The sequence below is a fragment of the Bubalus kerabau genome, chromosome 1, assembly GCF_029407905.1.
Source record: "Bubalus kerabau isolate K-KA32 ecotype Philippines breed swamp buffalo chromosome 1, PCC_UOA_SB_1v2, whole genome shotgun sequence".
Lineage (NCBI taxonomy): Eukaryota > Metazoa > Chordata > Mammalia > Artiodactyla > Bovidae > Bubalus > Bubalus kerabau.
In genome coordinates, this window is record NC_073624.1 from 4,557,634 (window position 1) to 4,583,026 (window position 25,393).

The 25,393-nt window shown below is 53.0% G+C and overlaps 1 pseudogene; it reads right to left on the reverse strand.

Moving 5' to 3' along the window:
- Positions 1-15,410: 15,410 nt before the first annotated feature.
- LOC129642642 (uncharacterized) lies at positions 15,411-15,525 on the reverse strand (annotated as a pseudogene).
- Between the last annotated feature and the right edge of the window lie 9,868 nt (positions 15,526-25,393).

Below are 25,393 nucleotides of genomic sequence, written 5' to 3' on the forward strand. Positions count from 1 at the left end.
CCGGGGAACAGCCGTCTGCCAGCAAAACGAAGAAGCAACAGTTTATTTGTGGTCAGAGAGAAGGCTATCCCGGAATGAGCAATCTCAGGCCTGCCTTTGTTCGTTACCCACAGGCCCTCGGGTCCCGTGATGGGCGTCTGTGGCCAGAGCCTGGTCCATTCCACATGGTAAGGCCCGTCCCTCCCACTCGAGGGCGGCGTGAGTTTATGGTGATGTGGTGGGTCGACTGTGCAATGTAGAACACGCCATGTACAGTCCAGCAGCCTCCAGTCCGGCCCCAGGCTGCCTTCCAGGGTGGATGTGTTTTGTGAAGAGGAATAACGTGCTATCAGCCCCCACCTGTAAACCTCTTTCTCAGGACTCTCCTGTCCTTGACTACAGACCTATCTGATGGGTGGGAAGTCGGGGCCGCCACGTCGCCCAAGGAGCAGTCTTTTGCCCACGTTCCCCACCCCCGCCCCGACGGGAACCTCCTGGTGCTCCCTGACCTTGGGTCTGAGGACAGCATCGTGTCCTCTGCTCATGGAGATGGAAGGGGCTCCTGCCAACGTTGGTCCTCCCCATGGTGCGGGACATGTGGAAATACACAGCGCCCTGGCCAGCACAGACCTTCCTTATAAAGGGCCGAATAAAGTACTGAACCATGAAGAAAGCTGAGCGCCAAAGCATTGATGCTTTCAAACTGTGGTGCTGGAGAAGACTCTTGAGAGTCCCTTGGACTGCAAGGAGATCCAACCAGTCCATCCTAAAGGAAATTGGTCCTGAATATTCACTGGAAGGACTGATGCTGAAGCTCAAACTCCAATACTTTGCCCACCTGATGCGAAGAGCTCTCACTGGAAAAGACCCTGAGGCTGGGAAAGAAAGAAGGCAGGAGGAGAAGGGGACGACAGAGGATGAGATGGCTGGATGGCATCACCGACTGGATGGACATGGGTTTGGGCAAACTCTAGGAGATAGCGAAGGACCGAGAAGCCTGGTGTGCTGCAGGCCATGGGGTCACAAAGAGTCGGATATGACTGAGAGACTGAGCAACAGCAACAGAAGTACTGAAAAGCGTAACTAAGTGGCTCTGAGAACCCAGAGATCTCAGAGTTCCTGTGGGGCAGGATTGTCAATGGATGCAGAGGTGTGGCTCTGAGCCCCCCAGGTTCCCTGGTGCTACAGCCCACACCTTGACCTCCTTCCTGGAGAAAATCTGGAAGATTTGGGTTGTAAGATCTCTTTTTTCACCTTTAGTAAACAGGGTCATTTTAAGATTTTGATCGTTAGTAATAAACCTTTAAAACCAGTCAGACTATTAACTAGAACAAAGCTGCAGAAGGCAGATAGAGCAGCAGGAGGGGGAGAAGACTGTGTGATTCGAAGAACTGACTCATTGGAAAAGACCCTGGTGCTGGGAAAGATTGAAGGTGGGAGGAGAAGGGGACGACAGAGGATGAGATGGTTGGATGGCGTCACAGACTCATTGGACATGAGTCTGAGTGAACTCCAGGAGTTGGTGAGGGACAGGGAGGCCTGGTGCGCTGCCATCCATGGGGTCGCAAAGAGTCGGACACAACTGAGCCACTGAACTGAACTGACTGTGACCTCCACATCCACTGTGACCCCCATCAGGCTCATGAGGAAAGCGACACTCAGAGACATGAAATGAATTGTCCAGCATCATTCTGTTGGTTAGTGGCTGAGTGTTAGCTCCTGTGTGTGTGTGTGTGTGTGTGTGTGTGAGAATGTGCGTGAGACGGAGAAAAGGAGGTAGCCTAAATCATTATCTCTTGGTTTCCAGAAACTTCTTCTCTAAAACTTCAGTCTCCACAATGTAGTTGATGGGAATATGAATGTCTTTCTTTAAAAAAAAAAAATTTCTTTATTTGGCTGTGCCTGGTCTTCTTTGTGGCACCCGGGATCTTTAATTGCATTTGGGATGTATCTAGTCCCCCAATCTGGGACTGAACCTGGGCCCCCTGCTCTGGGAGCGCAGAGACTTAGCCACTGGACCACCAGGGAAGTCCTGAATGTCTTTCTTGTGGGTTTATTTATTTGATCAATAATAGACTCAGGATTTTCTTAGTCTGCTTTGACTATCGTGTTGAGAGGGTAACAGGCAGGACGGCCAGGGGTCTCCCAACGGAGGAAATAGGCTGCAAGTGTCAGACATTTTTTATCTCTCCCTTAAGCGGCTGCTGCTGCTGCTGCTAAGTCGCTTCAGTCGTGTCCGACTCTGTGCGACCTCATAGACAGCAGCCCGCCAGGCTCCTCTGTCCCTGGGATTCTCCAGGCAAGAACACTGGAGTGGGTTGCCATTTCCTTCTCCAATGCATGAGAGTGAAAGTGAAGTCGCTCAGTCGTGTCTAACTCTTTGTGACCCCATGGACTGCAGCCTACCAGGCTCCTCCATCCATGGGATTTTCCAGACAAGAGTACTGGAGTGGGGTGCCATTGCCTTCTCCGCCTTTAAGCAGCAGGAGGAAGCAAACTACAAGTGTCCGATGTTCTTCCTTCTCCATACAAAATTAAAATGAGCTTTCTCTGCGGAAATGTTTTTCTTAAGCTATGTTAATGAAACTGTGTATTTGTTTTGGAATCTGCCTTTCTTCAAAATGGTTCCACCTAAAGACTAACTTTTTTTCTTTTCTCAAACCTTGGGCTAATAATAGCTCAACAAACCAGTATTCCTATCACTTATTTTACGGCTGGGGGATGACACACCCCCTGTCATCCTTACCTCAAAAATGCATATTGTGGGAGAGGGGCCTGGTGAAACTCGTCAGCCTTGAGGTGTCTCCCTCATCTGATTAACAGCTTTCCGACAGACAGAAAACAGCTTGCTGAAACTAGCAAAAGGGGGCACTCTCCATCCCCCTCCCGATGTCTATGTCAGAAGCTCTTTGTGTCCTTTATTAACTTTAATAAAACTCTGCTATACAAAGGCTCTTGTGTGATCAAGCCTGGTCCCTGGTCCCGAAGGTAAATCTCCTTCGGAGAGCACGGATCCGACACTGTTCAGCGTACGCTACCGATATTGCTGCGCTTTGCTTCATAGTCATTGCTGCTATTTAGATGCTCAGTCGTGTCACGTCCGACTCTTCGTGACCCCATGGACTGCAGCACACCAGGCTTTCCTGTCTTTTTCTGTCTTCTGGAGCTTGCTCAAACTCATGTCCACTGAGTCGGTGATGCCATCCAGCCATCTCATCCTCTGTCGTCCCCTTCTCCTCCTGCCTTCAATCTTTCCCAGCATCAGGGTCTTTTCCAATGAGTCGGCTCTTGGCATCAGGTGGCCAAAGTATTGGAGCTTCAACTTCAGCATCAGTCCTTCCGATGAATATTCAGGTTGATTTCCTTTATGATTGACTGGTCTCATAGTCATTGGATTTGGTTTAAAAACAAAAACCACAGCTCTAAAGACTCAGAGACAGCACACAGAGCAGGGGACCAGGCTCAACAGTGCCTTAGGAGAGCGTGTTGCCCGGGCCCCTGTTATTTGAAAGCTGGGGAGGCCAGGCAGAAGGATGTGAAGGGATGAGGGCCTGAGGCTGAGCCACTGTGGATCTGATGCTGGTCCCTGGCCCCTCCTCTGGCCACGGTAGCCCCTTATTTCTGCCTCTGTCCTGAGTCCCAGTTGGGGTTTGTTTCTTTATTGGACAGTGCCTGGTACCTGCAAACATTGAGCAAACATTTGTTCCATGAACAGACATGTGGACAAGGAGGGTCTGTGTCTGCTGATGCCATGTGAAAGCCCTTCCACACCACATCATCATATTCTCGGTCAAGGTCGTGGGGGAAGATGGCACTGTTCCCATTGTACAGGTAGGGTAAGTGGAGCCATGCGTGTGCCTTTCTGGTCCCTCTCTGGCTGACGGTTGGACTAGAAACACCCCTGCTTGGCCCTTGGTGGGGAGTGGACACCCTGATTCAGAGGCTACTGTTGCTCACAACCACAGAGGAGGCTGGACTCAGGGCACTGGCCGTGGAAGTGGCGTGGGCTTGGATCCATGCCCTGGAGTGGGTGCTCCTGTGTATGGGGTGCCTCCTGCATGGGTGTCCAACTAAGAGGGCCAGGCCTTGGGTGGCAGCACCATTCCTAGATGCAGGAATTTTTGGTGAGGGATACGTTCAGTCTGGACACACAGATTTTGAAGGTCTTGTAAACTCGATGGAGGAGGAAATGGCAACCCACCCAGTATCTTTGCCTGGAAAAATCCCATGGATAGAGGAGCCTGGTGGGCTACACAGTCCATGGGGTCACAAAGAGTTGGGCACGACTGAGCGACTGAGCACGTCACACTCTGGTGTGAGATTTTCTGTTGACAATTGGTAAATGATTAAGATGCTTCAAATCTTAGATTCAAAAAAGTCTGTTCGCATTAGACTTTGAGAACCATGAGATAATAGAACTTTATGCTCAATAGATCATAACATTGTAACATACTCAAGAAAAGATCTAAGTATCTTCATAAGAACACAGATGAATCTCCAAGAAATTATGTCAAATGAAAGAAATGAGACACAAAAGGGTGTGTACTCTTTTATTCACTGATGTGAGTTTCCCAGAACAGGCAAAACTAAGCTACGGGGACAGAAGTCAGAACAGTGACTGCCTCTTTGGGGGTGGGGGCAGGCATTGAGAAACACAAGGAAGCTGTCTGTGATGACGGAAATGTAGATCTTCACTGCGCTGTGGATCCCACGAGTGTGTTCATCTCTCAAAACTCATAGTGCCATCCCCTGAAGATCTGTGCATTTCCCTGTGTGTTGATGCCTGTCCACTAAGTCGTTTTAGTCATGTCTGACTCTTTGTGATCCAGTGGACTGTAGCCCGCCAGGCTTCTCTGTCCATGGGATTCTCCAGGCAAGGATACTGGAGTGGGCTGCTGTGCCCTCCTCCAGGGGATCTTCCCGAGAAATCGAACCCTACGTCTCGTATGTCTCCTGCATTGGCAGGTGGGTTCTTTACCACTGGCACCACCTGGGAAGCTCTGTGTGTTGATACTTGTATTTAAAAGATAAAGAAGAAAAACACTGCAGGTCCCCTCCCCTCTATGTGAACGTGTCCCCTTTGGGGAACCCAGTGCCTGCTTCACCGCCTGGTAACAGCAGGGGCCCCTCTGACATGGCCTCAGGGGTCCCGCCCAGCTCCGCCTTTGCGGCCAGCGCCCATCCAGCCCCCGCTCGGGTCTTTCAGGGGCAGGAGAGCCAGGGCTGCCAGAGGCCTGGGGGCCCAGCTTTATGGGTTTGGGGTGAGGGGGTGCAGTCCGTGTAGCACTCGCACTGTTGATGTCTCACACTATTTATAGGACGCTGTGTCTTCTGTGCCATGACTCACCCTTTCTCTGAAGTACACCAGCTCCCTTAGAACACAACTCGTGGCATTAAAACGAGCTCTGCACATGTGAAGGGACAGTGTTTACACTCCAGCCCAGAAGCTGGCACTCCGAGTCCTGGAATTTCCAAGTTGGAAGTTTGGGGGCCACTGAGATCCATTCTACCCCCAAACACACACAACCGCATGCATACACACCAACCTCTGTTCTTGCTCAGGGGACCATACAGAGCCTGCAGTATATTCAGTTGGTCTGTTCATGCTCAGGTCTTCCTTGGAGGGTAGGTGTGACTTGGGGGAATAAATAATGCAGATAATGTAACGGGATAATGTAGATGGGAAAGAAACTCAAGGTGTACAATTCTACACAGCATGACTGAGGAGGGACCCTCTCCCCCCAGGGGATCCCAGTGGGATCGCCCAGTGTGATCGCCTCTCCTTGGGTGTAGCTGTGCCCTGGGCTTCTTGCCAGAATATGGCAAAGGAACCCGCGTCCCTGCTGTGTTAGGACAGCCACTTGTCAAGGTGCTGGGATGGCCCTGGGTTGCACCTCCTTGCCTGAGACCCCCTCAGGCAGAAGCAGTGGGAGACCCTCCCCCACTGGCCTTGGGGAAACGGGTTGCCGAGCTGAGAGGGTCTACAGGGGGACGCGTGGTAAGAGGGGCAGGGGCCTCTGGGAGCCGAGAGCAGCGGCTGCTGACACCCAACAAGAAGATGGGACTCCAGTCCCACAACCGCAGGGCACTGAACAGGCCTGGAGGAGGACCCTGGCCTGGCGGGCAGCTGGGTAGCACCCGTGAGACCCAACTACAGCGCCCACGCCGCCATGGAGCCGGCTCCTCCTGCACAGAAGCTGTGAGATGATCAGCACGAGCATCTCTGCCAAGTTTGTGGGATTCATCACGGAGGACTAGAAAGCGAAGACCAGCACTTCCTCCACAAGGGGCATGGGTGTCCGTATTTGCCTCTATATAAATCCTGGGAGGTCACAGGAGGAGCTGGTTACCAAATGTGTGTGTGGTGGGGAGGCGACGGGGGTGGTGGCTGGGAATCTGCTCTGCACCTCTGTTTACTTGACTGATTTTGCAAAAACAGTGAGTATCGAAACCTTCAGGAAGAAAGTGAACACGCTGACAGTGACCGTGGCAGCCGACAGTGAGGGAGGCCCGGTTTGATGCCCCATATGTGAAATCACTCATTTAGCCTTTCACTCTCCTGTGAGATTGGAGACCAGCTGCCCTGGACAGACGCGGACACTGAGGCCTGAACAACTCCCCATCACCATCGGGCTGAGAGAACCCAGGCTGTCCAGGGTTGGGATCTGGGTCAGCTCGCTGGGCTCCAGGCCTGTGTCCTGCTCTGCTTGTCCCTTGCCTTTTGTCCAGGTCTCCCACGCTGGGGAGGTTGGTGGAGGCCCCCTGCTAGGCTTGGGGCTGGGGTGACACTATCAGAGCTTTGTGAACTCCACACTTTATAGCCTGTGGTTAACTTTCAACAATCAGACTGGAAGGGCACGTTTTTGCGCTCTGGGTATTTCCATGCCGTGACCTTGGTAATTCACATTTCTATACATTAGCATCCACTACTGTCCCCTTCACTCATTCCTGAGTCTCCTTTGGTAAAAATTCCAGTTGAAAAATCTCTTTTGATTAAAAAAAAAAATTTGTTCTTTGAAAGGACTGTATATTTCTAACCTCGCTGTTTTACATGTATGAGTTAGATTTCGTCAGCAGATTCTTGGAGTTTCTGTATTTCATTATACTATTTTTGGAAGTCCACATGCAAGCATTGTTTCATAGGTACCATTTCTGATCTCAGTGTGTTTTTCTTTGGTTAATAAAAGCCACAGTTTGTAAATCAGGCATAAAAAATGGCATTTCCCTCAGCTCCCAGGATGGTGCTGTGGTGAAAATCCTGCAGCTTATGTCTTCCTTGACTTTTTTTCTTTTATTTCTTTGAATTTCCCTCAGGAAAAGCCCTCTAAATAGCTTCTTTAGGAGATAAGGAGACCTGTGTTTCTGGGCTTCCCTGGTAGCTCAGCTGGTAAAGAATCCTCCTGCAATGCAGGAGAGCCTGGTTCGATTCCTGGGTTGGGAAGATCCCCTGGAGAAGGGATAGGCTACCCACTCTAGTGTTCTTGGGCTTTCCTGGTGGCTCAGTGGGTAAAGAATCTGCCTGCAATGGGGGAAGCCTAGGTTCAATCCCTGGGTTGGGAAGATCCCCTGGAAGACGGCCCCACTCCAGTACCCTTGGCCTCGAGAATCCCATGGACAGAGGAGCCTGGCAGGCTTCAGTCCATGGGGTCACAAAGAGTCGGACACAGCTGAGCAGCTTTCACTTACGTTTCTGCGAGTTTTATTTTCACGCCCAGAAATTGTTTCACCTGCAGAATCTCTCCACTGTGTCTCCCAGCTGTGAAGCAGCATTCTTACATAGCCATGCCACCCCCATCCCATGGGGTTTTCACTGTGCTCCGCTTCTCCCTCCCTTCCCCTCCCTCCCAGCAGAGCATCTTGATGGAAAGGGCAGCAGAGCAGAGGGGTGGAGAGTTAAAGACGCTGAACTTTCACTCCTGGGCTTGCACTGTCTTATTCACTTTGTGTCCCTGGGTAATCGCTAACCCTCTCTGGCCCTTGGGTTCCTACCGTCGGTGGGGTCATCTCTGCATCTGCATAGTGTTGCTGGGACAGAGGACCTCTTTTCATTTCATTTTTGGTTGTGCTGAGTCTTCATTGCTGGGCAAGGGCTTCCTCTGTTTGCAGAGAGCGGGGCTGCTCTTTGTTGGGCACACAGGCTTCTCACTGCGGGGGCTCCTCTCCTTCTGGTCACAGGCTCTAGGGTGCACAGGCTCGGTATTTGTGATGCACGGACTTAGCTGCCCTTCGGCATACGGGCTCTTCCCAGATCAGGGATCAAACCTATGTCCCCTACAGCGGTAGGCGGCTTCTCAAACGCTGGACCACCAGGGAAGTCCACAGAGGACCTCTTTACATGAGGTGGCTGTTGTCACGATTGTCGTGAATCCTCGATCAGCGCTTGGCGCACAGAGGCCAGCTGTCAGGCAAGCCTCCTGCCGTGGATCAGTTGCCAGGGTGCTCAAAGGCTCATCGTGAGACAGTCCGCACAACAGCGAGCGGGTGGTCACGGCCAGGCCCACACCAGTCCGCTAGGTTGCCCCCTAGTGTTCTCGGACAGCTTGGAATCCTTCTTTGTTTACTGATATAATATCTTTGTGCTGCTGCCAATGGCTAGAATCTGCTGCGGAAAAACCCAGATGTTCAGATTGTTACAAGCTTCAGGAGACTGCCAAGGTGAAGGTCCAAGGGGTTGCAAAGAAAACACTGTTGGTCTTACACGTCTTGGTTATGTATTTATGATGTGGTGGAAATTTCAGGACTAGAGGAGGAAACGTTCCCTGCCTGGCGTCTAAGCCCACCCGCAATACTGCCACGTGTGTCTTTGTGAAAGGTTCCAGGAGCAGGTCAGTCAGTGACCGGTCCAGACTCTTGGCTAGTGGTGGCTCCGTCCATTTGAACATCAGCAGGTTGAATGGTCCACTGCTTCACTGGGGTTCCCTTCTGGCGATAACCCTGACACACTAGGCCGTTCCCTGGGCCGTGGGAGTATGTCCTGTGACCTGCCTCCCTGGGCACCACAGATGAGTCCATGCAGTGACCTTTCACCCCAGTTACCTTCTTTCCCTCTGGGTCTACAAGGATTAGCAGTGTGCAGGGACTGGTCACCACTGGCCCTTTGCTCCACAGTCCTGCCAGGGGCCTGCAGCCGAGTAAGTGATATGCGTGCTGAACCTTAGAGGACAGAAGGAGGCCAAAGGAAGAAAGTGAACATCCCAGGATGCTGGGGAGGGGTGGGAGGGGCATGTGTGCAGAGAGGCAGGGCCCCCCACGGTGGGCTCAGCCCGGGGCAGTGTCTGACCTCCCCACAAAGCTGGCAGCACCCCAGGCAGTGGCCGCCCCGGGGCCCTTGGCAGCCTGGTCCCCTGAGCAGCTCCTGCAGGTCACGTGTGTGCTCAGTTGCTCAGTCTTGTCTGACTCTTTGCCACCCTGTGGACTGTGGGCCTGCCAGCTTCCTCTGTCCTTAGAACTTTTCAAGCAAGATCCTATTTCCTCTGCCGGGGATCTTCTTGACCCAGGGATTGAACCAGCCTCTTCAGCATTGGCAGGTGGATTCTTCACCCCTGCCAATTACCACTGCACAAAGATATTATATCATATTATATCACTACCTTTACCACCACTGAGCCACCTGGGAAGGCCCCTGTGCATCACAGGAAGGTGTGGATCCCAGATCCCGGCACACCCAGCTGCTGCTCGCTCAGTGCAGCCGGGCTGGAGTCAGTGTGCTGTCTTGTCGCATCTAATGCTGAGCAAGCATTCCCCACTGTCCTCTGCTCTCCCTTCACTCCCCCCTACCCCCCACCCTCACCTTGGGGAGCTGGCGAAGCACAGCCCCCTCGGGTGTTTTTATTCCCCTGGAAGCCAAGAGAACTAATGTGTGCTGTAGCGTGTGATCTTCATAAACTCCCTAATAGTGTTATTTGAAAACCAATTTCATTTCCTTTTAAATATGGCAAAGTCAGTGGTCTTAACTCAAGGACTCCAGCGCCTGAGGTTTGACCTGGCGGACGAGTCACAGGGAGACACGAGAGATAAAAACTCTGTGTGGATGTACTGAGATGCCCCAGGGCACACCTGCCGGGAGAGGTGCTGGGGGATCTGAGGTTTTGTTTCAGGTGAAGGATGTGTTTCTAATGTTACCCTTTGAGCAAAGGTCTGCTGGACCAGAGCCGTGGGTCGTCCTGGTGCACAGACTCTTCTGGGATTTTCTGAAGCCCCCAGCACTCTCTACCCAGTATATCCTCCCAGGGGGGCTCTCCTCATAGACAAGGGGGTCCCCAGGATGGAGTGTGTAAAGGGATCTGAACTTGTCGAATCTTAGACTCAGGAGACAGGGAGGGTCCTGTCTTTTGCTTGCTGGAAAACCAGCCCCTCAGCAGGGCCTGTTACACCTGGAGGTCCTGGAGCCACACTCCCTGCCACCCCCCCCCCAACTCCCCGCTGGCCTCTGATGCTCCCAGTGCCCCTCTTTCTGAACAGACAGAGCCTCTGTCCCCTACAGGGTCTGTGCACAGCCTTAGGACGAGGGTCCAGGCTCTCCTTTCTCCTAGCTCCACCCCTACCCCCATGTTAAATCCTCATGCTCAATTTCACATCTGAATTTCATTTTTTTTGTTCTTTTTTTTTATTTAGTTCCCCAACCAGCGATGGCATCCATGCCCCCTGCATTGGGAGCTCAGAGTCCTAATCCCTGGACCCCCAGCGAAGTCCTCCTTTTCTGTTCTTTTGCTCAGAATTTCTCTCCCAGACTTCTCATATTTCAAATCTCAATTTCCATGCCACTCCCCTGGGGAAACCCTCTCTGACCCTTGGGAACATTCGAGGCCCTGGGCAGGGGCTGCAGACGCAGTGCTCCAGGGGTCCACAGCCTGGTGTGGCTGACGGAGCTGCAGCGGGGTAATGATGGGACAGCGGGAAAAGGGGGCGTGTCCCTTTCCTGGGAGGCCGTGAAGGCCACCGAGGAGGTGGATGAGGGAGGTGCTGAGGAATGGCTCCGAAAGTGGGAGAGCCAGACGTCGGTGAAAGAGACAGAAACCTGCCCTCTCCACACGCTTCCACCAGCTCCTGCTTGGAGCTGCCTGACTGCCGTGCCAGCAGCTTACTTTGCAGCCCAGGCTCTGGGTGCCTGTCACCTCGGGGGCCAGTCGGCAGTCAACAAGGGGCTTACAAACTGTGCACGTCACAGAGCCTGGTCCTGAGTCTGAAACGCAGTGGTGTCCAAAACAGAGGTGACTCTGACCACAGGTGACTCAGGAGGACGATGCTGGCCTGGCTGGAGTGCCCATCTCTGGAGGAGGTCAGCGTTTCCTCCTGACGCTTCCCCACTGACCGTCTCCCCGTCTCTGTAATCTGCAGGAATCCTCTAAGCTGTGGCCCCCTTGAAATCCACCTCACCCCTGCAAACCCAGGCATTAGTTCTTTCTAGGTGAACAGAGAAAAATGACACCTAATTAAGAGTAGACGTGCTGATGGGGTTCTTTGAAAGTTATTTCCCTCTGCAAGCCAGTAATCTCTATCGATCACCCCTTTCAGGGCAAATAATTCACCCTGGGAGACAGTGGCAGTGTGTGTTGTACCTGATTCATCTTAAATGGCTTTGAACTTTTAAAATGTCCCCCTTTAACTGTGGAGTTGAAATAGCTCAGAATTCTTATAATGATTGTAATTATAGCTGTTTAGTTAGCGCCAGTAATCTCCTAGACACTTCACAGCCATTCTCTCTGCTTCCCAGAACTCCTCTGCCAGGGATTATTATTCCTGGGGTAGGGGGAGATTGAGAGAGATTGGGGATGGATATCTCAGAGAGGTTAAATAATTTACTTAAGGTCACACAGCTGAATGGATCTGAACTAAACATGCAAGCCCATGCTTCCTCCATCCCCCAGTGAGGCTCTGATTCTAGGATCTCAGAGCTGGGAAGGACCTTAATCACATCCTCACTGTTTTTTTTTTTTTTTTACTTTTAATTTTATATTGGAGTATAGGAGGTCAAACCAGTCAATCCTGAAGAAAATCAGTCTTGAATATTCATTGGAAGGACTGATGCTAAAGCTGAAACTCCAATGCTTTGGCCACCTGATGCGAAGAACTGACTTATTGGAAAAGACCCTGCTGCTGGGAAAGATTGAAGGCAGAAGGAGAAGGGGACAACAGAGGATGAGATGGTTGGATGGCATCACTGACTCAATGGACGCGAGTTTGAGCAAACTCTGGGAGTTAGTGATGGACAGGGAGGCCTGGCATGCTGTAGTCTTTTCCGACTCTTTGCGCAACTGAGGGGCTGAATGGAACTGAAGAGCCAATTAACGATTTTGTAGTTTCAGGTGAACAGTGAAGGGACTCAGTCATACATATTCATGTATCCATTCTCCTCCAAACTACCCTCCCATCCAGGCTGCCACATAACACTGAGCAGAGTTCCATATGCTTTACAGTAGGTCCTTGTTGGTGATCCATTTTAAATATAGCCGTGTGTACACGTCCATCCCAAACTCCCTAACTGTCCCTCTGCTCCACCCTTGCCCACTGGTAACCATAATTTCATTCTCTAAGTCTGTGAGTCTCTTTCTGCTTTGTAAATAAGCTCATTTGTACCATTTCTTTTTAGCTTCTGCACCTGTCCTCCCCTCTCCACCACCCACAGGTAAGGATGCCCAATGCCTGAGGGAAGCGGAGAGCACCTGCAGAATTCAGAGTCCTGGGGGAGGGGCCCGTGCCGGATCAATGAGGATGGGGCTGTCTGTGCTCCGGTAGGTGGGGCCGGGGGAGGGAGTGGGTGACGGCCAGCTGGAAACAGGCTAGACCTCGGCCAGCCAGGGACCTACGTTCTGGTGCTGGGCGTGTCGGTGATGGGGGGCGGAAAGGAGCATGCCCAGAAGGGGCAGACTGCAGCCAGGCGGGTCTGCAGAAGGAGCAGGCCGGCCAGGGCCACCAGCGTCACCCCCGCAGCTCCCGCCACCACTCTGTGCCCCTGCTCACCACCTGATGTCTCTTTCACCTTGATGTCACAGGTGCTCACAGCCCTTCCAGCAGGCAGAATAGGTTCCTGTAGATTCCCGTGCTGTCGGGTTACCCAGACCTCTCTGCTCTGCCACAAAACCACCCCTTTAGCCAGAGATCAAAAAATAGAAGCGGCCAGGCACGCAGGAGGCGGGGGAGGGAGAGAGGCAGTGCAAAGGCCCAGGGGTGAGCACGGGTGAGCTTGGGGACTGCGAGGGACTGCTGGTGGTCCATGTGGTGGGAGTGATTGGAGGCTGGGAGGGAGGGCACCAGCTCCCAGGAGCTCTCGGCTGACGACTTTGAGCTGGGGAGGGACAGGTGCCTGTTTGATGAATGAGCTGAAAGGAGGTGGGACCAGGGCAGCAGGGCCACGGGAGGCTTCCAGGGGAGAGAAGTGCCCAGGTAGTGGTGGACGCATGGAGAGCCACCTCGTGGTGGGGCCCGGGGACCGACTGTCTGTCGGGGTGAGCGCAGCATGGGTGGGGGCCATTCACCCAGGCCCCCCGATGCAGGGGGAGGAGAGGGCGTGGGGCTGGGGTTCTGTTCTGTTCGCTTCTCCTGGTGGACGACCTCACAGAGTGGTACCTGGACAGTGCAGCTGAGGGAGGCCACCTGCACAGAGAGATTTGGCAGCAAACCTGGGACGGAAGAGTCACTTCGGCGTCCAAAGGCAGAGACTGCGATCGAGAAGGGAGAAGCTGCCCCAGTGACCCTGAAATCGAGACGGGCCCACACAGCCGGTGTCCAGTCCTGGCCCCAGCTCTGTATTCGTCTCCTGTGGCTGTTGCAATTTGGCTAGCTGATTTGAAGAGCTGACTGTTTGGAAAAGAATCTGATGCTGGGAAAGATTGAGGGCAGGAGGAGAAGGGGGCGACAGAGGATGAGACGGTTGGATGGCATCACCGACTCAATGGATGTGAGTTTGAGCAAACTCTGGGAGATGGCGAAGGACAGGGAAGCCTGGTGTGCTGCGGTCCATGGGGTCACAGAGAGTCAAACACGACTGAGAGACTAACAACAACAACATCATGGTTGCTGTAACATATTATCCAAAATAGTGGCTTAAAATAACACGAATATATTCTCTTACAGGTCTGAAGGTCACAAGTCAAATCAGTTTCACTGGGCAGAGGCAAGGTGTTGGCAAGGCTGTCCGCTCGGAGCCCTCTCTCACCTCAAGGCACGTGACGTTCGCCATCGTCACGACCTAGGGATGAGAGCCACAGAAGAGTGCCTACAGCAGTTTCCCAGCCGTGGCAGGACTCCCCTCTTGGGGCCCTGGAAGAAATCCCTTCCTGGGACTTTCTAGTGGTCCAGTCCAACACACAGGGTCAGGTTCAACCCCTGGGTGGGGAGCTGAGATCCTACATACCTTGTGGCCAAAATATCAAAACATAAAAAAAAAACCACCCAGAAACAATATTTTAACAAATTCAATAAAGACTTAAAAAAAATCTCTTCCTTTCCTGGTCAATGGCCTGCCTCGTGGGTACATGCCCTGGACAGTGGCATGGGCTTTGACGCTCAGAAGGAGTCCACCCTGGATTGAACTCTCTGCTCTCACTGTCTTGAAATTCTTTACCAGTTTTTTTCATCTTAGGGTTCACTTTAATGAAGATGGTAATGTTGCACATTCCTGTCAGTTTGGACAAAAGTATCCTGCTGCTAAGTCGCTTCAGTCGTGTCTGACTCTCTGCAACCCCATATCCGACTCTGTGCGACCCCATAGACGGCAGCCCACCAGGCTCCCCTGTCCCTGGGATTCTCCAGGCAAGAACACTGGAGGGGGTTGCCATTTCCTTCTCCAATGAGTGAAAGTGAAAAGTGAAAGTGAAGTCGCTCAGTCGTGTCCGACTCTTAGCGACCCCACAGACTGCAGCCTTCCAGGCTCCTCCGTCCGTGGGATTTTCCAGGCAAGAGTACTGGAGTGGGGCAAAAGTATAATGACCTATATTCATTATAATGTCATTCGAAGTATTTTCATTGCTCATAAAAACTTCTGTACTCTGTGTATTATCTCCCTGCAAACTTCTGGCAACCACTGGTCTTTTTATTGTTTCCATAGTCTTGCCTTTTCCAGAATGGGTTATAGTTAGAACCTATTTTTTTCTTTTTCCTTGCAAAGAGAAATTCGCTCAGTCATGTCTGACTCTTTGCGACCCCATGGACTATACAGCCCATGGGATTCTCTAGACTAGAATATTGGAGTTGGTAGCCTTTCCCTTCTCCAGGAGAACTTCCCAACCCAGGGATCGAACCCAGGTCTCCCACATTTCAGGCGGATTCTTTACCAGCTGAGCCACAAAGGAACAAATCCTTTACAAGACTACTCCTGGTCCACCCATGCCACCAAACAGGCTCTAAGTGGCAAATTCCCCCACTTAACACTTCCAATATTGAGCTCTGTCCCACTGGCCTTGCCTAGCAGCCCTGTGGAGAGGCAGAGGCACACGTGTTGGATATTTATTCGTAGGAAGCCCACAAATTTTGTGCCCCTTGTTACAATGAACCCAGATTCCTGTTGAGTGTATTATAAATCTTTATCATTTTTGAACAAGTAGCTCGCATTTTCATTTTGTCCCAAGCTCTAAATTATGTAGCTGGTGCTGACTCAGCCCTAACCTCTTACCTCCAGCAAAGACACCTGGAAATGGACTTCATAGCTTTTTTGGACACTTAACATAATTTTAGCTAATATCCCATTGTATTTTTCTGGCCTAACCATTCATAGGCATTATTACTGCCCTGGGAACAAAGTTTCTGGCAAGAAAGAATGTCTTTGTATGATGTTCTTTTTATTAAGAGAGGCAATATTGTCGATGAAGATTCAAACACAGGCATTGTTTGAATTATGGAATGATTATTCCCATTAAGAAGAGGTTCTTATTTTCCGAAAAGTATTCCGTATGGAATTCTTTAAATGGTTGGCTTTCCTAATGCATTTTTAATGTGTTTCAATGTATTAAAAATTACTTACACACAGGCCTCTCAGGTCTGTGCATGGAACCAGTGCGCCCTGAGCCCCTGCTCTGGTCTGGCCCCGCAGGGCTCAGGAGGGACTGTGTCTGGCAGGGTGGGGGAAGGCGGTCCCTCTCGGAGGAACTCTGCCTGCTGCGGGGGGGTCACCCAAAGCAGTGGAGATGCAGATAGACAGGATCCAGTAGGATGCCCTGGAGCAGCGGCAGGAATGGGAACTCCAGGCACAGGACGATCCTTCAAGGGGCTGAGGTTTGCAGGTGGGCGGGGACTCTGGGAAGACCCCGGGCATTGTGTCTGGGGGAGGGTCCGCAGGGGAAAGGCCTGGTTGGCAGCACGACAAAGGCCCTCCTGCTGGTCTGAGGAGCCAGGCCTAGGGAAGAGAGGAGAGAGGCATGCCAGCCCCGGAGCCACGAGGTGGGAAGATCACTGCCTGCAGGAAGGCAGGTCAGAGCTCGGGATCCCGGAGCTGTGGGTGGCAGAGAGGCACTCTAACAGCCGTCAGACAGCGGAGCAGTGGACCTGGGCAGGCAGAGGCCCTGGGAGGGGGCACAGGATACACAAAGGGCACCAAAGCTGGAAAGTGGGGAGACTCGGGGGCGGGAGGTGCCCTGAGAAAGGTTACCCCTTTGTAACTCGGCCATGTCCGACTCTTGCGACTCCACGGACTGTAGCCTGCCAGGCTCCTCTGTCCACGAGCTTTCCCAGGCAAGAAAACTGGAGTGGGTCCTACCATTTCCTACTCCAAATCAAAGCTGGAGGGAAGGTATGGCTGAATGTGAGGCAAGTCACTTGGACCAGGTGCAGACACGAGGATCTGGGGGAGAGACCCAGCTGGTCCCAGTAGGCTTCTGAGAGCTGATGCTGCTGGAAGCTTCCAGCATGGGGGCAAGAGACACTACTCGGGAGGAAGGCGAGGAGAGAAAAGTTAAATGTGAAACCGGGTGAGCCTGGCGGCAGGAGGGACAGGCTGAGGCAAAGGGCTGGCGGCGGGGCATGGACCTGCTCGGGTGAGCGGGGCATGGAGGCTGCTCTCAGACCCTGCAGGCCAGGAGCAGAGCCCTGGAGGGAGGGAGGCTTGTGGCCACTGATGCACTTCGGGAAGATGGGAAGTGAGGCTGAGGAGCGACGGAGGTTGGAACACAGTCCACGGTCAAGGTCAGGAAGAAGCCCGTGGCAGTGACAGTAGAAGAGACCAGCCTGGGAGCTCCCCGGTGGCCCAGTGGTTAGGACTCCTCACTACTACCACGGCCTGAGTTCAATCCCTGACTGGGGAACTGAGATTCTGAAAGCCTTGTGATGCGGCCAAAAAAAAAATTAAAAATAAAAATTGCAAAAGAGAGGAAGAGACCAGTTTAGAAGCCAAGGCTCTCGCGCAGCAGGGCTGCTCACGCCCTCGGCAGGTGCCCGCTGTGACTCCTGTGTGCGGGCGGCCACCCGTGTCGTCTCTGCATCCAGGGTAGCTCCTGGGGCCGTGCCCCCATCGGCCAGGCCAGACCCCGTTCAGCAGAAGGCCCAGCTACAGGAACTTCTCTCTGCCCTGCTGACACTTCCCCACTGAGGCCATCATCCCCTGGGTGAGCTGGCATCACCATCTTCAGGTAAAAGGCCTGGAGGCTGGGTCACTCATCTGTAGTCACGTGGGGTAAGTGGGACTGCATGCTGAGCCTGACCAATTCAGGGCCAGCCAGGATCCTTTCCAGCACTGGGCACTTCTGCCAGCACCAGTGGACCACTGCCCCCAGGTAACACTGTCAGCCACCCCAGTAGATCACTGACACCCACCCATGGACGGGTACCACCCATGGATGAAACCTCACTTGCCAATGGAACCCCAGCACAAAGGAACAGACACAAAGGGAAAAGAGGTTCTTTAGAATGATTGGCCTTGAAACTCGTGTAGGACATCCAAACAGAGATGGTTAGCAGCAGGCTCTCTGGGGATTGGAGGGATGTTGGCACGTGGCTGAGCATTGAAGCCTCGGCTTCACAGAGGATCCCCAGGGAGACTGTATGGGGTGGGACCCTCAGACGCCAGGGGACAAGGAGGGCCATCTCTTCACCTGGGTGGGCAGGACCACACCTGGCCATGGCCCGTCCATCATCAGAGATGCTGGAGGGTAGGAGCAGCGCTGTCCTCCTTGGCCCTGGGGGACAGGCTGGTGGGTGGTGTCTCTTCCCTTTTCTTTTTCATTCAAAAATAGCTGCTGGACTTCCCTGATGGTCTAGTGGTTGAGAGTCCACCTGCCAATCCAGGGGGCACCAGTTCGATCCCTGGTCCAGGAGGACTCCATGTGCCACAGGGTGACGAGGCCTGAGGACCACATCGACTGAGACTGCATGCCCTAGAGGCCACGCTCTGCAAGAAGAGAAGCCACTGCAACGAGAAGTCACCGCTTGCCCCAACTAGAGAAAGCCCCATGCACCAGTGAAGCCCCAGTGCAGCCCCAAATAATTGACTACTTAAAAAAAACTCAGGGCAGCCAGAATTTGATGTAAGAAATCAGTGAAGAACTATCATATATTAATGCATATATATGGAATCCAGAAAAATGGTACTGACAAACGAATGTGCAAAGGCAGGAATAGGGATGCAGACGCAGAGAACACACTCGTGGACACAGTGGGGGAAGGAGAGCGGGGGACGCATAGAGAGAGTAGCAAGGGACCGTGCACATTACCATATGCAAAACAGAGAGCCAGTGGGAGTTTGCTCAAACCGGTGCTCTGTGAAAGACTAGAGGCGTGGGATGGGGTGGGAGGTGGGAAGGAGGTTCACGAGGGAGGAGACCCATGTTCACCTATGGTTGATTCATGCTGATGTGTGGCAGAAACCAACAAAATATTGTAAAGCAATTATCCTCCAATTAAAAATAAGCACATTTAAAAAAAAGAAATCAATGATTTCTGTAAAAATGAAATTGAATAATACATTTTTAAAAAGGGGCTATTGTGGGTCTCACTGGGCCAGCACAAGGTGCCCCTTGGCGGTTCCCGAGCTCAGTCTCCCCGTCATTAGCCAGGCAGTGAGAGAAATAAAGGGCTGGCCTGCGGGGCTGGGGAGTGGGCAGCCAGTGATTTGCGGAGTGCAGGTGGGTTTGGGGGGCAGGTTGGTCTGGGAAAATAAGGCAGGATGGCTGCAGACAAGGGGATGCTGGTGGCCGAGACCCCTTCCCCTTCATTTTACAGACGAGAGCCTGGGTTGGGGAGGAGAACAGAACAAGGAGTGTGCAGGGACCCGCTGGGGTGCTCGAGCCCAGGTGAGCCCCCTCCGTCCTCAGCCGCGTCCTGCTGTAGGAGGTACGGTGGCCTTGAGCTGGCAGAAGCTGGACGTGACTCCACCCCACACTTTTTATGGGCAAGGACCTTGGCAGACGCTTTCACCTCTTGAACCTTGGTGCTCTCACCTGGTCAGCGAGGCTCAGAGGCCCCTCTGGCTCTGCTGCCCTCACAGGGTCATGTGGGGATCAGACCAGATGAGGCGCCTCTTCCAGATCAAACCCATCCAGCCCTCCACTCAGGGGCTGGCTTCTGGCGCACTCAGCCGGGACTAAGGGACTGGCCGTGTCCTCCATTAGAAGCAATCGAACAAGAGAGAATGCAAACGTTTGTTCGCGAGGGAGATGGGTGTCCCTGGCAAACCAGAGCGTTCTCTTCCGCTTGGAAACCACAGGTCAAGGAGACCCAGGGTGAGCCGCCCCGCGAGGTGCAGGTGTGACGCGCGTTCTGTGGCCGCCAAGGAAGACAGCCTGGACACACGGCCCAGACCAAGGCCGTTCTCTAGAGGGCCTGGAACGGGGGTCGGCGTGCATCTGCTGAGGAGTGTTCTTGGCCCTGGGACTGGAGACGCACGGGGAGTGGGGCCAGCAATCTGGCTTCCTTGGGGGAAATTTGCAGAATGTGGACAGAGCTGACTTTCCTTCTTCGCGCCGAGCAGAAAGAGCTCTTGACAAGGAGGCTCCTGGTGAAGAGGCTCCTGTTCCAGTTCCCACAGTATCCTGGGCACTGGGAGCCCTGGCCCCCAGGTGAGACCCAACCATGGCTGGGTGAGAGAAGTGCGTACAGATGCCGTGAACACGGGCGCCCGAGATGCCCTGGCTCAGCTCCCAGTTCTTCCCCCCTTACTGGGCATCAGGATGTGAATTCAGCGTCTGCTCCACATCTTTGAGTGCACCCCTCCCTCCCCCAAAGGGAGACGAAGCTAACATTTTGATGAGACCCTCTTAGGCAACAGGCCCCCTGCCCACTGACTTCATTTTACAGGAGTGGACACTGGGGCTGGAAGTTTAGGAAACTCACCCAGGCTCTGGGAAGGCTGATGTTGGTGGGGCACGGCAGGTAGGTCCAAGGGGAGGACAGGGGTGTGGGGTCAGGGGAGGCCAGATCCCGGCCCAACTCCACCATCCACTCACTCAGAGGAGATGTCAAACTCCCAGGATCTTGGTGCCCTTGGATGAGGGGGGAGGTTAGAAGGAAAGAATTCCAGACGCCCTACCTCACAGAATGTTGAGAGCCTTAGGCGAAAATAAGGGCTTCCCAGGTGGCTCAGTGGTAAAGAATCCATCTGCTCACACAGGAGAAGCCAGAGATGCGGGTTTGATTTGGACGCGGGTTGGGAAGATCCCCTGGAGTAGGAAATGGCAACCTGGTCCAGTATTCTATTTTTTTAAAATTTAATTAATGTATTTAATTTCTGGCTGTGTTGGGTCTTCATTGCTGCATGGGCTTTTTCTGTAGCTGCAGAGCGTGGGGGCTACTCTCTAGCTGCAGTGCATGGCTTCTCTTGTTTTGGAGCACGAGCCGTAGGTGCATGGGCTTCGGGAGTTGTGGCTCCCGGGCTCTAGGGCACAGGCTTGGTATTGGGGCGCACGGGCTTAGTTGCCTTGTGGCGTGTGGGATCTTCCCGGACCAGGGACCGAACCCGTGTCTCCTGTGTGGGCAGCTGGATCCTTCACCACTGAGCCACCAGGGAAGCCCTGTTCTGCGTTTTTAGGAGACGGGATACATCAGCAACTGTCTAGCCCTGGGTCAACAACTGTGTTGAAATTCTTCTCTGGCCGCTATCAGGCAAATCTTCAGAACTTTCAAATTCACATTTTTCTTGCATACTTACCTTTCTCATTCCTCCCTGATTTAAAAACCTTGAACCGTCTTCTAATTCCCCAATAAATGAGTCATTATTGCCGTTAACACTGGTTCTTGGCCTCTCTCATTGCAAATAGTAATGACCCTCGTTTCATCATTGGAAGTGTTATTAGTAACTCATAATTCCTTAACTACTGTTTCGCCAGTGACAGCTGGAAGATTTTTTACCTGTGTCCTCCGCAGAGGGTGACAAAGCTGGGTCTCGAAGCCTGCACCCCTGCCTCCCAGCCAACAGTGTTTTCCACTGGCCACAGTGGTCAGCCTGCCGGCCAGGATTTGTTGGGCATCTTCTATGGGGGAAACGTGTCTTTATTTTTTTTTATTAATTTTTATGGGAGTCTAGTTGACTTGCAATGTCATGTTAGTTTCAGGCATACAGCAAAGTCTATCAGTTATACGTATGCATATATCCTCTCTTTTTTAGATTCTCTTCCCATATAGGTCATTATTGGGCATCTTTTGTGAGCTCAGCAGAGCTGTGATGTGGGCGGTTGGACACCAAGCTTGGACCTGGTCTAGTTTCGGTTAGAAACCATTACGTATCAGCTGTACTTCCTTAGCTAAATTGTTAGATGAGTTGGCCTCAGTTTCCTCATCTATATAACGGGGTTGAAGTATGAAGGATTAAAATGAGACAACACAGAAAGCCCTTGTCTTGATGTCTTCCATTTAATATGCAATTGCTCAACAAGCCCCTCATTATTATAACTTGAAATGCCTGTCGGGTACCTGGCGCGTGCAGGGTGCTGACAAGGACTCTCTGATTTGGACCCTATGGGCTCAGATGAGATGCGGGGAGGCAGGGTGGGTGCCCGGTAGGAAGCGAGGCACTCTGCTGCTTCTCTGGCATTCAGCGAACTGAATGGGTGGAGAATAAAAGAGGTTTGTTTTGCAAGTCCTTGAAAGTTTTCAATGAACTGTGGAAAAAAATCTGTGCTGAACATGCAAATGAATAATTGAGCTCACTTTCTATGCCTGCAAACACCAGCCACTGAAGGCAGAGGTAGTTGCATTTAAGGACAATGGAGCACCAAGGTTGAAGACGGTTTTTCCCCCATCACGCCCAGAGGCAGAATGTGAAACTCAACTCCCTGGGGAATAAGGGAAGCACCATCTGATAAAGCCAGGCTGCGTGTGTGTTGGTTGATTGGTCGTGTCCAACTCTTTGCGACCCCATGAACTGCAGCTCGCCAGGCTCTTCTGTCCATGGGATTTTCCAGGCAAGAATACTGGAGTGGGTTGCCATTCCCTTCTGCAGGGGATCTTCCCAACCCAGGGATCAGATCTAGGTCTTTTTCATTACAGGCAGATTCTTTACCGTCTGAGCCACCAGGGAAGATGGAGTCAGGCTGGGGTGCTACTAATTAGGAGAGTTAGGTCCAGCCTCAACCCTCCAATCGAGGAGATTTAGGACTTGAATTGGGGTGGCTCTGAGAAAGAGGTGGAATTCACAATGGGTTGAGGCCTGACTCCGGAAGGAAAGATGGGGAGCACATTGGTGTCCTGGGGTGGCCGCAACAGAGTCCCAGGTTGGGCAGCTTTAAACAGCAGAAATGTGTCCTCTCAAGGTTCTGGGAGCCAGATGTTCAAGATCAAGGCACTGGCAGGGCCGTGCTCCCTCTGAAGGCTCCAGGCAGGAATCTGCTCCTCGCCTCCCCCTTGGCTTCCGTGTGGCCTGCAGTCCTATGTCCATGGTCAAGTGGCATTCTCTCTGCGTGTGTCTGTGTCTCTCCCACTCTCATCAGAACCCCAGTCTTAATGGATGAAGGGCCCACCCTATCCTGGGATGACATTATCTTAACTTAGTGAGATGGGCAATGATCCTATTTCCAAATAAGGCCACCTCCTGAGGTTCTGGGGAGGTTGTGAATTTTTCAAGGATGTGTCCAACCCCATATAGGAAGGAAAGTGAAGGGAGACAGATCGAGAGGGGCTGACCACAGGCTTCACTCCCCCTGCCTGCCCCTGCACGGGACCGGGCCGTTTAGGGTTCACAAAGTGTCCCCAGAACAAGCTTGGGGGAAGGTGGGGCCTTGACACCCCCGACCTTGCCATGTCCCCAGTCTCCCCTCTCCGGCTCACCCTACCCGACTCCGGCACCCAGTGCCCCAGGCCGGAAACCCGAGGCTGTCCTGGACGCCCTCCTCTTTCTCTTCCCCTCCCCTCCCCTGTCCACCTGCATTAGGCTCACCTTTCCCACCCCGAGGGTCCCACTGCTGGGCTCCACCCTGAGTCACCATCCCAGCCTCCAGGGTCAGGGGCTGAGACCCCTGCATCCAGCGGTGGCTGAGTGACTGCTGATGACCGGCTGCTCCTCACCCCAAACCTTCAAGGCCCCTTCTCTTGCAACTGATGCCAGGACCTCTTCCAGGTGGCTGCTTTGCCAGGGTGTCCTGTGGGTGTTGGGGACCCAGCTGAACCCAGCAATGGCAGTTCGGAGGGTCCAGGTTCTGTCTCCCCCCACGGCACCCTGGACACTTGTCTGTCCCAGCACCTGCCACATGGCTCACTTGTGTTGCCAATAGGGAGGAAGTTCACTCACTTAATACTCACTTCAGCTGGCACGTAGCACTCTGGAACCGTCTACGAGGGGATGAGCCCCATTTTATATGGAGGGGGAGACTCAGAGCATAGCTTGCACTATGCCATGCAGCCAGTGGGTGACAGCCAAGCCCCCAAACCCCTAACCTCAGGGGACTCCAGTGGTTAAGACTTCGCCTTTCATTGTAGGGGGTGCAGGTTTGATTTCTGGTAGAGGAGTTAAGATCCCACATACTTTGAGGCCATAAAACCAAAATATAAAGCAGAAGCAATATTATCACAAATTCAGTAAAGACTTTAAAAATGATCCACATTAAAAAAAAAAATTCTTCTTAAAAGACTTACTTAAAAAAAACACAACAAAAACCCAACCTCAGCCATCTGGGCTGCCCAATTCCCTTTCCTGCTCAGGAAAGACAGGCAAGGGACCCTAGAGGGTCATCGTGGGGCCTCATCATCAGCCTCCGAGAGCCAGTGTCCAGGCAGACTTGGGGCAGCACTTCAGGGGCCATGGAGATGCACTGAGCTCTTCTCCGCGTGCTCAGACCTGCAGCTGCTGCTCCGGGTACCCCTCCCCAGGTATTCCCTCGACCGCAGTCTCTCCCAGACCTGCCCCTCGGCCCGTCAGCCCAGTTTGTCTCACAGTCGCTGTTCGCCCGGGCTCACAGTCTTGGGGAGCCCTTCTGTCCTAGCCTTCTCACCTGGGTGGCCTCTGCCCTAACCCCCAACCCCGTCCTCAGCCCCCCTGCCGCTCCCCTTGGGCAGGGCTGGGACCGGCCCATCCTCCTGGGGCAGCATCCTCACCAGTGGCCCTGGCCCGCATCTCCCCACATCTGGAATCTGCAGACACTGACAACGTCACCGCACTTGTGTCCACGGCTCCCCATCGCTTGCTGACTGTCCCAGCTGCTTGGGAAGCGCTTGGACTTTGCCTTTCTTCCTGGTACATCTCTCATCCTCTCTGGATGGGAAGATGCCACCCTGCTCTGTCCCTCCAGTGCACCCGAGGCTTCTGTGACTGCCTGGGAGGCCCCAGTCTCGGGAGCTGTGGGCTCACCCTGCTCTGGCTCCTTAAGTCACCTTGTTTGGGCTTCCTTCCCACGCCCCACAGGCACTTCCGGGGATCATCTCCAGAGGATCACCTCCCGGCTCAACTTCTTCATGGTAATCCTAGTTCAGGGTAAGCTTCTGGCTCAAACCCAAGCTTAAGCTACCACCTCGCCCCTCTCCCAGTGCGCCTGTGTTCACACCTACATGTGCACTCCTGCCTCCGCTCCAGGGCTCACTGGGGACCTTGCCCTGCGAGGCCCTGCCCCCAGAGCTACAACTGGAAAGCAACAGAGCTCAGACTCAAGGATCTCAATCCTCATTGACATCTACCAACTAGGTGACTTATAAATGATCCAGCTGCTTTGAGCCTCAGCTTCCCCACCATGTATTCCCCATGCTTTTGAACTGTGGTGTTGGAGAAGCCTCTTGCGAGTCCCTTGAACTGCAAGGAGATCCAACCAGTCCATCCTAAAGGAGATCAGTCCTGAATATTCATTGGAAGGATTGATGCTGAAGCTGAAACTCCAATACTTTGGCTACCTCATGCGAAGAACTGGCTCATCTGAAAAGACCCTGATGCTGGGAAAGACTGAAGGCGGGAGAAGAAGAGGACGACAGAGGACAAGATGGTTGGATGGCATCACCGATTCAATGGACATGAGTTTGGGTAAACTCCAGGAGTTGGTGATGGACAGGGAGGCCTGGTGCTGTAGTCCATGGG